This window comes from Ochlerotatus camptorhynchus, unplaced genomic scaffold (assembly GCF_037179485.1).
Source record: "Ochlerotatus camptorhynchus isolate MF236.1 unplaced genomic scaffold, CSIRO-AGI_Acam_v1.1 ptg000487l, whole genome shotgun sequence".
Classification (NCBI taxonomy): Eukaryota; Metazoa; Arthropoda; class Insecta; order Diptera; family Culicidae; genus Ochlerotatus; species Ochlerotatus camptorhynchus.
The window spans coordinates 1-12,323 of record NW_027040972.1 but is presented as its reverse complement, the minus strand read 5'-3'; positions in this window follow the sequence as shown (position 1 = coordinate 12,323).

Genomic DNA, 12,323 nt, shown 5'->3' with positions numbered 1-12,323 from the left:
ATAGTTATTAAAATGTGAGAAGTCTTGTGATTGAATTTAATGTTACTTTTCGTTTCCTTCGCATAGCCTGAAAGTTCAGCAGCTAGGTCAAAGTTGACGTGCGGTCAAATTTTTGTGTGTGTGTTCGTATAGAGAAAAGGTAATTCGTGGATAATTGTTTTGTGTGGAGATTGTTTGTTAACGCGTCGAACAGCCGTTCGCCGACTTTTTATTTACGATTCGCTTCTAGCGATACACGGCACACCGCATCTTTAGTTAGACGCTACTCTCGACCCCACGCTTCTGCGTGAGGGGAAAGCCGGAAGAGAACAAACCGTTCTGACTGAGCGGCCATTTAGCCATTCCCGCCACACGTGTAAAAACACTGACGTTCCCCAACGTCGTCTGCAGCGCCGATCCATTTCGACCGAGTTCAGTACCAGTTTCGAGACCACGCATCGACTGGGAATTTCCGCAGCATCATTGCCGATCGCGGCATTTCGGGCGATAGCCACAATACCGCCGCAAACCAGCCGGTATCTGCTTTGCCGACCAATTCATCGTGCAGCTGTTTCGGTACCGTGAGTAAAACAAACAATTAATCAAACCATGCGCATGCGTTAACTACACCATACACACCACGAAAGAAGAGCTCGATGAGCAAAAATAACTAGCGATCACTAGAATAAATCCGCACACAGTAGGGAAACTAAAGAAGAAGAAACACGAATATGAAAACCTAGGTTATACAATTAAATAAACTTACTTAAATGTTTTAAAGTAGTTTACCCCAATAAATGTTCATTCGTTAAATGTTAAAATTTTCCATGTAAATTAATTTTTGGTTTCGAGAGTTCTCACATTTCGCGTCGTTCTACATTTTTGTTGTTGTGTTTTTTTACGCTAGGTTAGACTGCCTGGGGAATCAGTCTCGATCGGTGGGGATTTATTTGATAAGTGAGTTCCTCCGGTGATGATACTGGTGAGTGACGTTTTCGTGAGAAGGTAGAACGACCGGTAGCAACAATCATTCTACTTTCGCGATTGAGGCGACCTCTACTTGTGGAGAATCTTGATCCATCATACCATTTGAGTCTTCTGTTTCGTTCTCAATTTTAAATTTTTGGTTCTGATTGAAACAAACCCGCCTAACGGCGCCGGTGGTGTAGTGGTAAGCGTGATAACCTCTCACCCCAGCAGGCCTGGGTTCAATCCCAGTCGGCGCCGCCGGGATGTTCTGAGGCATAACATCTCTGATCACGCCTTCCTTCGGATGGGAAGTGAAGCCGTTGGTCCCCGGTTCATGAGTTGATGGGTCGATAGGTAGGATCCAGGTGTGGGAGCTGCCTTCCTGTGGCACGTCGGTAGCATTGGTGCTCAGCACGGAAAACAAGATCGACGGAAAAAACAAACCAAAGGAAAAAAAAAAAAGAAACAAACCAACCCTGAGGTCGGGTTTCTAGCCGGGCTAAGATTTTGTGACGAGCAACGAATTAGGTATAGGAAAAACGTCACGATAGCCGTCAAATTCGTCGGTGGCTCTGAATGCGTTTGCTACCAAATGGATTAGTCGATAAAGGTACATTCTCTCCATGGAAATCAAATGCTCTAGTTGCTTTCCGGTAAGAGGCTGGCACAATTTGTAACTGGCGCTTTTGCGCTAAAGAGAAACGCTTCAAATCAAGAACTGTCTCCTCGTCATTAATCACCCTGATGTACTCCGTTGCCGCAGTTGGTCTCCCAAAAACATTTTCCATCCAGCGTAAAAAGTGCCCAGCCAGCTGCGTCCCATCAAAGGAACAACATCTTGTTCGCAACGTAGACTTACCAAAAACTGCCTATGAAAGTCTCCTAGCTGTACCGACACCTCACCCTTTCCTAAAACTTTCAGTTTTTTTACCATCGATAACAACTAGACGCTTGCTGCATGCCTTAACAGAAAGATTCCTAAAGTTACGCAGAAACAGATCCTCAATCGGATAGAACTCAATTTTTGAGAAGCGAGGATGAAACAAGAGGTTGTGGTAGCTCGTTTGGGCCGAAGACAAGAACTTACACCAAGTAGGTTAAATTTCCGAAGCAGAAGTAAAGGGTGTCCACGATGAAATTGCCACACACAAAATTGATTCGCAAAATTCGAGTTTTCATCCGATTGCCATCAAATTTTCAGGGATTGAGAAATAACTATTAAACTTCATTTTCCCATTTTACTCGTATTTTATTTACAGTCCATACGCAAATGCCCGCACCTTGGCCTTAACCCCGGCCATAAGATTCTGCACAACCTGTGAATCAACCGTTTTTTGCATGTAAACCCATACTTTCTTCAGTTCCTCGACTGTCTTCACTACCCTAGGTCGTTTAAGAAGGTGCTGCTTCATAATCGCCCAGTACTTCTCGATGGGGCGGAGCTCCGGAGTGTTGGGAGGGTTGAACATTTTCGGCACGAAATTGACCTTATTGTCCGCATACCACTTCAGCACGTCCTTGGAGTAGTGGCATGAGGCCAAATCCGGCCAGAAGATTGTTGGGACGTTGTGGGCCTTCAGGAGAGGAAGCAGCCGCTTCTGGAGGCACTCTTTTATGTACACCTGTCCGTTCATCGTGTCCTGGGTCACGAAAGGTGCACTCCGCTTCCCGCACGTGCAGATGGCTTGCCAAACCAGGAATTTCTTCGCAAATTTGGACATCTTCTGAGTGCGGACATGCTCCGGAACGCTGAACTTATCCTTGGCCGTAAAAAACAGGTTGCCGGGGATCTGTTTGAAGTCGGCCTTCACATATGTTTCGTCGTCCATGATGCAGCATTCAACTTTCGTCAGCATGTTGAGGTACAACTTCCTGGCACGGGTTTTGGCGGACTTGTTCTGCTTCTCGTCGCGATTAGGGGCCTTTTGTACCTTGAACGTTCGAAGCCCAGCCTTAGTTTTGGCCTTCTGGACAAAACTTCGGCTTAGGTGCAGCTTCTTAGCCACATCCCTAACGGAGGCGTTCGGATTTCGGTTGAAGGCCCCAACTACGCGGTTGTGATTTTTGGTGTTGTACGGAATACTTTTTCCTTCACTTCTGGGCTTCCGATCGGTGGTCAACCGTTCCTCGAACCGCTTAATCACTCGCGACACCGTGGAATTCGCGATTCCCAACGTTTTAGCGATGGAACGATGCGAGAGATCCTTGTTCTCGTGATGAATGCGCAAGATTTTTTCACGCACGAGCTGTTCTTTCGACTCCATTTCCGCGAGTTTTGATCACAGGACTTTAAAACTTGCAGTATGTAAATAATGCACTATGAACTAAATCCACCCAAATTTTCATTAAATTCTACCCAACGGTTAAAAAGTTAGAGCAATTTCATAGTGTGGCAATTTCATCGTGGACACCCTTTAGAAGTTGGAGTGACAGCAGAAATCGATCATTTTCTTTTAGAAACAGAAGTGGTGGAAGATATGGCTATAGAAGAAACATTAATTTCGATAAAGAGTTTTTATATTCGTATTGCACGAAGAAAGGTCATGTCAGGAAGTATTGTCATAAGCTCAAAAACAAAATTCCTCGCAAATTCAAATCCAGTGTAAAGTTTATTGATTCACCTAAACCTACCGATTCAGGAACTTCAGGATTATTCAAGCGGCTAAAGGAGAATATGCAGATGAAGATTCTCCTTGTTTATTGATTTCAACTGTAAACAAAATTGTACCTTTTTATGTTGATTTAAAAATTGAAAACAAAAGAATAACTAGGCTGCGGATCAGTGGAAAGTGTAATTTCTGAAGGCCGACGCACAATGCATACGTTTTCGGGTTTTTTGACAGATAATGCATGGGCTAATTTAATGCTATGTATCACATCGGAGAATTTTTTTTTCATAACGCTGCTTAAATTTTTTCGTTATTTGTTTGTACTTAAGGTCCTTTAAACTCTGTCCGGGAAACACAAGTTTAAGCTGAGAAAACACTTCAGTCCCACAAACCGCCAAGAACGAAGTATTATATATTATATTCTAAATACTGCGAAAACGGAATGGTTCCTGGGATAAAAGGTACTAAGGCTGGATTGATAGACATCCTTGTGGCAAAAAAATAATGGAAATATTAAAAAAATGCAAATATATATTGGGATTTTTAATCTTAAAGAAAAATATATACATTTTTGTATAAACGCAATGCAAATAAAATAATATTGGCCTCAGAAAAATTATCACATACCATCACATATAAGAAATTAAAATCACCATTCACACAACTACCCTAGTCGTGGAAAAAAATCACAAGTGCAGCCAAAAAACAAAAACTGGCTAACACTTCTTCTTCTTCGCATTTCAAGCTTATTGCATATCGCATATAAGCTTATTGCGTGCTCTCAACATAGTGTTCTGATGCACTTCCACATGTATTAATTGAGAGCTTTCGATGCCTGTACCATTTTTGCATTGGTAATTGTGTGGCAAGTTCAATCATCCTTCTATGCCCAGGGAAGTCGAGAGATTTTCCAACCCGAAAAATTCCTAGACCGCACCGGGAATCGAACCCAGCCACCTCCAGCATGGTCTTGCTTTGTAGCTGCGCCTTTACCGACTGAGCTAAGGGAGGCCCTAACACTTACAGCAAGTAAAAATGTTTGATCCTCAGTGCAACGTCGCAACAAGCAGCAATCCTCACCAACAGCAGCAAACTCCTTCCAGCAGCAGCAGCAAAACTCAGCAACAGCAACAACTACTCATAATCCAACAGGTCGATGAACTTTCACCACACTTATGCCTGATATTTCTTGGATATTCAAATGCAAGGTTGCAAATATTCATTTCAGTTAAAACAAAGTTTTTTTTTAAATTATGAAATAATTAGATGCCATGATCATATTTTGAATTGGTAGGATACAAGAAGAGGTTGCAAAGAATGTGTTTGACATATTAAACCTGGTTATTTCACTTCATGAGAGTCACAATCAGCGATTTTTCACAAACTCACTAACTCACTCACTCACTCACTCACTCAGCGATCAGAAAATCGCTGATTATGACTCATAGAATGCAAAATTTACAGGTTTTATATTTTAAACGCATACTTTGTAACCTCTTCTTGTAAGTTACAAGTAAAACATACCATCATACCATCTTTTGGTTTTATTATTCCGAAAAACATTATTTTAGCTGAAATGAGTATTTGCAACCTTGTTCAAAAGGCCAATAACCTTTGACGGCAATGCACAAACATGCATATACACCATGCCGGTTGCACTCAATGGAATAGCAATTGGAAGCTCACAGGACTCACTCGACCCAACACCGTCAAATCACACTTCAAACACTTTACTGCAAGTGTTCACCCAGCGGCATCGTCTCCTGGTGCTCACTACTGTATGAACAAAAGGAGACAGACAAAATGGTGTAGCAAACTGCTTTTTATATGCACACAAAAGAAAATTGCTTAATTGTTGGCTATCAAAATGGTGAATTTCTCTAAATGTGCGATTCTCTACAAATTTCTATCTTCAATAGTTTAAGGTCACCGCACTTTGCAATATTGTTCGAATCAGACAAAAAGAAATTTTACAAATGTACTGCCTGACGAACAGAAATTGGTCGAGAAAAAAGAAAACTACGCCACTCATAAAAATTGATTCAACCAGCAATAGGATAAAACTGAAAAAAAATCTTACAATCTACTGTAGGCCACGCACGAAAATTGCCAGGAAATAGATCCACTTTCACACGCGAACTTACTTCGCACTTGAACTCACTGTACAAAACTCACTTTATCCTCGTCGCCACTGATATAATTTTAGTGTTAAGCCGGTGATTGTAATATAAAATACAACTGGTTTCGTCTTCAGTCAAACTACTTCCGATCGGTTTATTTCACCTATTCCTTTGCATTACTTACCTCGGGACCCGAGCTATACGCTCTCTTACTCTCTCGACTCTCATCCATTCGAAGGTAGCGGTCTGTTTTGCCTCACTACAAAACATCGAAATGGCATTGCCTACTGCACCGTTACACTGCTCAATGGATTCCAAACCAGGTTTTGTTTACTCTCCTGACAGTTGAGTTTATTTGGCTGCGATATCATACGGCACTGGTCATTTGAAGTTTATTATTTTATTGATGAACTTAGTATCTGTACTTATTGGACATTTTCTCTTCTACAACTTTGCCAGGCCCACTTTTTGATAGAACTGCAAGATAATTGGTTACATCCAAATGAGCTCAAATTTTGGGAGGATAATCAGAACCTTATTTAAAATCAGTTAATCGAGAGATTAATCGATATTTTGAACCACCCTAATATAGAGTGAATCTTAAAATATAGCATCATAAAATTGCTTAGTTTAACGACTTTTCAGTCTCTAACGACTGCGATGTAATCTGTAATCGTCCAATTTGAGAAAAAAAAAAAAAACAATTTAAAAATATACATTTCTGATTTTTTGGCAATTGAGCGAGTTGGAGCGAAATTTATATCTTGAACCACCCTACTATGGAAACATAACAAGGGACATCTATTAAGTATGACACGCTCAAGAAATGGCTTGGAAAACCTTGGCAAGTCATGTAAGCATCAATTTCGCATGGCATATTTGATGGGTACTCTCTTAAGCGCAGGGGAGAACCTATTTCTTGCACGAGGATGTTACTACAAAATCGAGCGCTAAACGTGATTGTTTACCCCTTGCTAAATTAAAGGAGAAATTTACAGCCCCGAAAATATGTTTTTTTTTTCGGTACGTTTTATTTTTCTTAAAATATTGGAAAAAATATTTAAAATCCAAGAATATCAGTTTTTTCTTAGACTTTAAAAAAAAATTTACACGTAAAAATATTTTTAATATAACGTCATAAAAAAACGTGATTCTCAGCTAAACCGGAAGATCAATGTTTTGTGTTTCATAGAGTGCAATATTAAGCCATTAGAACATAAAAAGAATTATATTTTTTTTTTCTAGTTTTCTTTTTTTTGAAAAATCAAAAAATAATTATTTTTTGGAGCGGTAAACTGCTCATAAAAGCATAACTGTCTCATATGAATAGGAAATCAAGCAAAGATGGGACAATTATGCTAGTATCGGCAGTAAACTTTCCTTTAAATAGAGTCAAAGCCGTTTCCATTCTATCAATTGCTGGATAAAAGATCTACAATAAGGGTCATAGCGATTTAAATTTTGAATATTTATTACGCACGTTCAATGTGAGTGGAATGCAGTTTAAAGAATGATTAGCTTAAGTCTGGATTTACTGAAATTCGAGTAAATGTTACCCAAATAAACAGCTCAAAGTCGGGTAAATAAAATTTCAATATATATGGGTACATTCATCAATTTGTACTAGTAATTTGAATCAAATAAAAGTCAAAGCGCGCAACGCGAGTACCACTTTAACATACCATGGCCTTGTTTGGATTGTGTCTAAAATAGACTCTGAGCAATTTTATACAAATACCGAAATTATATACAATGATTCAAATGTAAGATTAAAAAACCCGAATTTATCCACCTATGGTGTGATTAGACATTTCTTACTTATTCAAGTTTATTTATTTTATTGTCATTATCAGTGACCAAGCCCCCCACCCCCGTGTCATCCAGAGACGCTACGCCACTGCCTGGGGGTACCCGGAATATATCCGGGTGTAGTCTATTTGGTGAGGCTACCAATCACCTTATCATCGTATTTTAATGTGATTTAATGGGTTTTAATTCAATTAATATTCAAGCAACTTCCCCGGGGTACCCGGAACATGTCCAAGTGTGTCCAATGTGGTCTGGAACACTTAACACGACTTGCATTGATCTTATTTTTGAATTCTGTAGTAATTTGATGTGTCGCATGATGGTTTTGATACGTTTTCGGTTAAATCCAGCGTGAAGGCCCATATTCACCGGATCTTATTCCGGCCATATCTCCGGAACCGGTTCACCGATTCCAAAACCGTTCAATAGCGTTCAATGGGACCTATCATTTGGCGCCGAGTTTGTCCAAATCGGTTGAGCGGTTGCTGAGAAACGTGAGCGCATTCATTTCGTTACATACACACACACATACACACGTACACACACACACACACACACACACACACACACACACACACACACACACACACACACACACAGACATGTTCCGATCTCGTCGAGCTGAGTCGAATGGTATATGACACTCGGCCCTCCGGGCCTCGGATCGATAGTCGGTTTTTCAAGTGATATCTATACCCTTCTTTGTAAGAAGGGTAAAAAGTACGATTAAGAATGTTTCATCAAAATTGTACATTTTTTTTATTTTAATAAATGGGTAAAGGATATTAAATAAACGAAAAAATCTTTGTACTTAAAAAAAATACTTTTTATGGTTTTTTAGATGTTCATTTCATATACCTACTTTTTATGTGTTTTGAATTTAAAATGTGTTCACAGAGGATTTTCGATACATTCCGTTTGCATAGCATTGGTATTTTTTAGTTATAGTAACGCAGCGTTATCAAAGCTTTCCTTGCGTCACTGCTGATTATGATTTTACGCATGCATAAAATTTTCCAGTAAACTAATTGTTCTTTCAACTGTACTACCCATAATCGCATATCAGTCCCATATGGATAGGAAATCAAGCAAAGATGGGACTGATATGCGATTATGGGTAGTGTAAGTCGGGTCTATAACATTGCTTTAATGTGTATTGTATGGAATATAACATACATTCATATTAAAAATATATGATGTATAATTTATGTAATATATGTAGAAGAGACGGGCACAAGGTTCAGTTATCGCCGTTACCCTCTTCCTTGTGGCCATGAACGGAGTTTTCGGAGGACTGTCGAAAAATGTTTACTTTTTCGTATATGCTGATGATGTACTTATCGTAACTACCGGCCCAACAGCAGCACGTAACAGGAGCAAGGCCCAGGCAGCAGTCTCCGCTGTAGCCAGGTGGGCCAGCACGGTAGGTTTCCAGCTTTCGGCCACCAAAAGCGTCAGGTGCCACGTGTGTCCATCCCGGCACCGTGTCAGCGGGCCACCTATTAAAGTTCAAAGCCAGCCCATACCACTGAAGAAGACGGTCCGTATTCTGGGGGTACTTGTTGGCCAGTCCCTCAATTTCGAGCAGCACTTTAAGGCGATCAAGAACGACTGCCGCACTAGGATCAACTTGATCCGCACCATCTCTCGCCCCCACCGGTCTAAAAATCGCGACACTCGTTTCCGGGTTTCAATAGCCATGATTTCCATTAGATTGCCTTATGAAACGAGCCAAAATCAATCAACTGAATGCACTATGTATTTCATACGACAACCTTATGAAATTTGAAATTTTAAACTTTTAAAATATACATATTCAGTTAGGAGAAATGACGGCTTCGGCATGACAGACTATTTTCGGTAACCCAAATTGAAACACTATTTTCACTGGATTTTCTTACGAAAACACTTCGCTGAATGCATGCAAACGATTCTTTATGCTTTCAGCTTCAATTTGACTATATTTTTACCACTGAGAAAAAGCAATCTAGCAGGGTTTTCTTGAAATGAAACACACGCACTACAAATTGTAGCTGATTTCGAGTTGCCGATAATAGAACAGCAGATTTACATACAGTTCAAATGGAACGGTTGCCGAAGAAAAACTGGTTGCTGACAATACTCGCTCTCACTAGAGAAGATTGGAGCTTTGTAAAAGCGTTTCAAAACAGTTTTTGACAATTCTTTCGACTGAAATTGTTAAAGCAGCTGGCAGCAAAAGATTGTAAACAAACCAATACTGCATATGTGTGCGTTCTATAGAGAAAAAGGCTATAGAAAGAAGGTCGCTGCTTAGGTTGCAGAGAATACGTAAATTCCCCTATATGAATTTCAAAATGACTGATTTTAAAATTCAACATTTTTAATGTCGATCTCAATTTGTATGAACTCTATACAAATTTGAATCCCCAAATAATTAGATATCTTATCACCTGTATTTCTATACGGCTTCTATTTTTTAATTCATTATATACACCGAAATCTTATTATATAAATTATATACACCGAAAGGTTGATTATCGAAGATGCCACAATTTAGGTCATATTTCCATGGTATATTCTGCAAAAATTGAAAAAAAGTGTAAAATGATAATAATAATTTTAGTTGTTCCGCTTGTGAACTTACACACCAGTTTCGATGGGTTGAGAGTCTCGGTTATGCCAATAGATTGGATCTTTGCTATACCTGGCAGTATCCTAAATAATGAATAAAGCAAAACCAAAAGTTATGTTTATAAACATACCTATAATAGAATATAAATGAAATTTATAACCTGTTAAAAACCAGCTTGCTTAGCTTGACAGAAACTGCCGACGCTCTCAGGATGAGAAACATGAACGGTTCCACTGTCTGTTTTTTCGTGGCTCGTGTTACGTTATCTAGACACTGTTTAGAATGCGAATATCTAGTTTTCTTCAATATCTAGATTTTCACACAAATATTTACGTTTCTTCTACGCCAGCTAATTATGCAGGACCACAGCTGCTTAGTATCAACTTCCGGTTGAACTGCTCCGATTGCGATAGACAGTTCGTTCTCGCTAAATGTTATTAATTGGTTGGTCGTGATTTTCGCTCCTGAATGTACCTTCCATTTTATTTATTAAATAAATTGAAAACAATTATTTTAACTTACATCTGAATAATTCCAAGTTGACTCCGGGTGCTCCGTTCAAAAAATCTGCGATGAGCTTAAGTTCGTCTACTACGCTAGGCGCCCTTTTTGGTATTTGCATATGTGACAGCATTGAATCTCATAAAGCGCGTCAATGAAAATCCAATGTAAGTATGACGTAAGAAAATCTTACATTGTTATAAAGATAATCATAGGTAATATATGGAAAGCATAGTTGCCTTATGAATTCAAGATTTTGAATGTTTGTGCAGCTTCATAAGGCGGAACTTAAGAATTTTGCTAGTCTAGTTGCCCGAGTGTACTGTACGGTCTTGAGATGACGTGCATCGCCACCGAGGGGGGCGACACATCTAAATCTCAATTCTAGATGCTCAACAAATCACACACTTCGAAAAATCTTCTTTGATTTCTCGCATCTATTTGCATCGCGCATCATCTTTTTGCAGGAAATCTTCAAAATCGTCATCAATCTTCTTAATACCTTCTCAGCGTGCGCGCAGCTAACCTCAGCAAAACACAATTTTTCCTGCATCGTAGATAGAGTCGCCCCCCTCGATCGCCACCGAGGGAGGCGACTCTATCTACGTGTATATTTCATATAACCACGCTGGGCTATACAACAACATTTACAGTATTGGACAAAATAAATCATACGCTCAACCCAAAAAAGTATATTACATCATATTTTTGCTTTTTTGCACGCAATTTCAGCAGTATATTCAGAAAAGTCCAAGTATTTCTCATGGTGCATTCAATTAGCTGAATGAAAATTGTTATAATATTCTGCTATTTATGTTACAAATTTAAATACATATATGCGCATTTTGTGCTTGGACAAAATAAATCATACACTCCTAAGATTTTATATTTTAGCCATCGAATAAAAACAAAATCTGAAGATTTGGCATCACGACGTAATATTTGACAGTTCTTGTTCCGGGAAGCGTGCACATCGCACCATTGTGTTTTGTTTGCGTCATTTGAAAAGTGAAAAATGTCGCCGGAATGACTGGTCTTCTGGAAACGAGTTGAGGATGAGAGCAAATTTGAGTTGACGCCTTAAGGAACCATACATACAAAAGACGGTTAAACACGGAGGCGGAAATATCATGGTATGGGGAGCATTTGCGTGGTCCCGGTGTTGGAAGCTTGGCTCATATAAAGGGAATAATGACTGCAGATGTGTACATTGACTTGTTAAGTGAAAATCTGGAAGTTTCGCTACTGAAAACTAGCCTGGAATCCAATTACATTTTCCAACAAGATAATGACCCAAAGCACACAGCGAAGAAAACAACGGGATTTTTCAAATCAAATCGGATCAAAACGCTGGAACGGCCCCAATCTCCCGATCACAACCCAATTGAGAATTTGTGGTCTTAGATGTGGTAGAAAGTCATACAATATATTGAATATTCCATACCTGCACAGTTTTAGCGAAAAACATACAGAAGTGTTGCAGAACAAACCATTATTGTATGTTTGAATCTACCTGATATATCGAGCTCCAAAGAAAAATTATATGGGTGTATGATTTATTTTGTCCAGTACTGTAGGCCCTTTTAACTTTCTTTTGGCTAACGGTACATCTCTACCGGGCGGGGGATTACCCCCTACGGTGGAGCTCCGATCTCAACAAAACCCTACCTAACTTTGATGTACCAGATTGTTTTTTTGCTCGTTGCCTGTATTGTTAGTCTT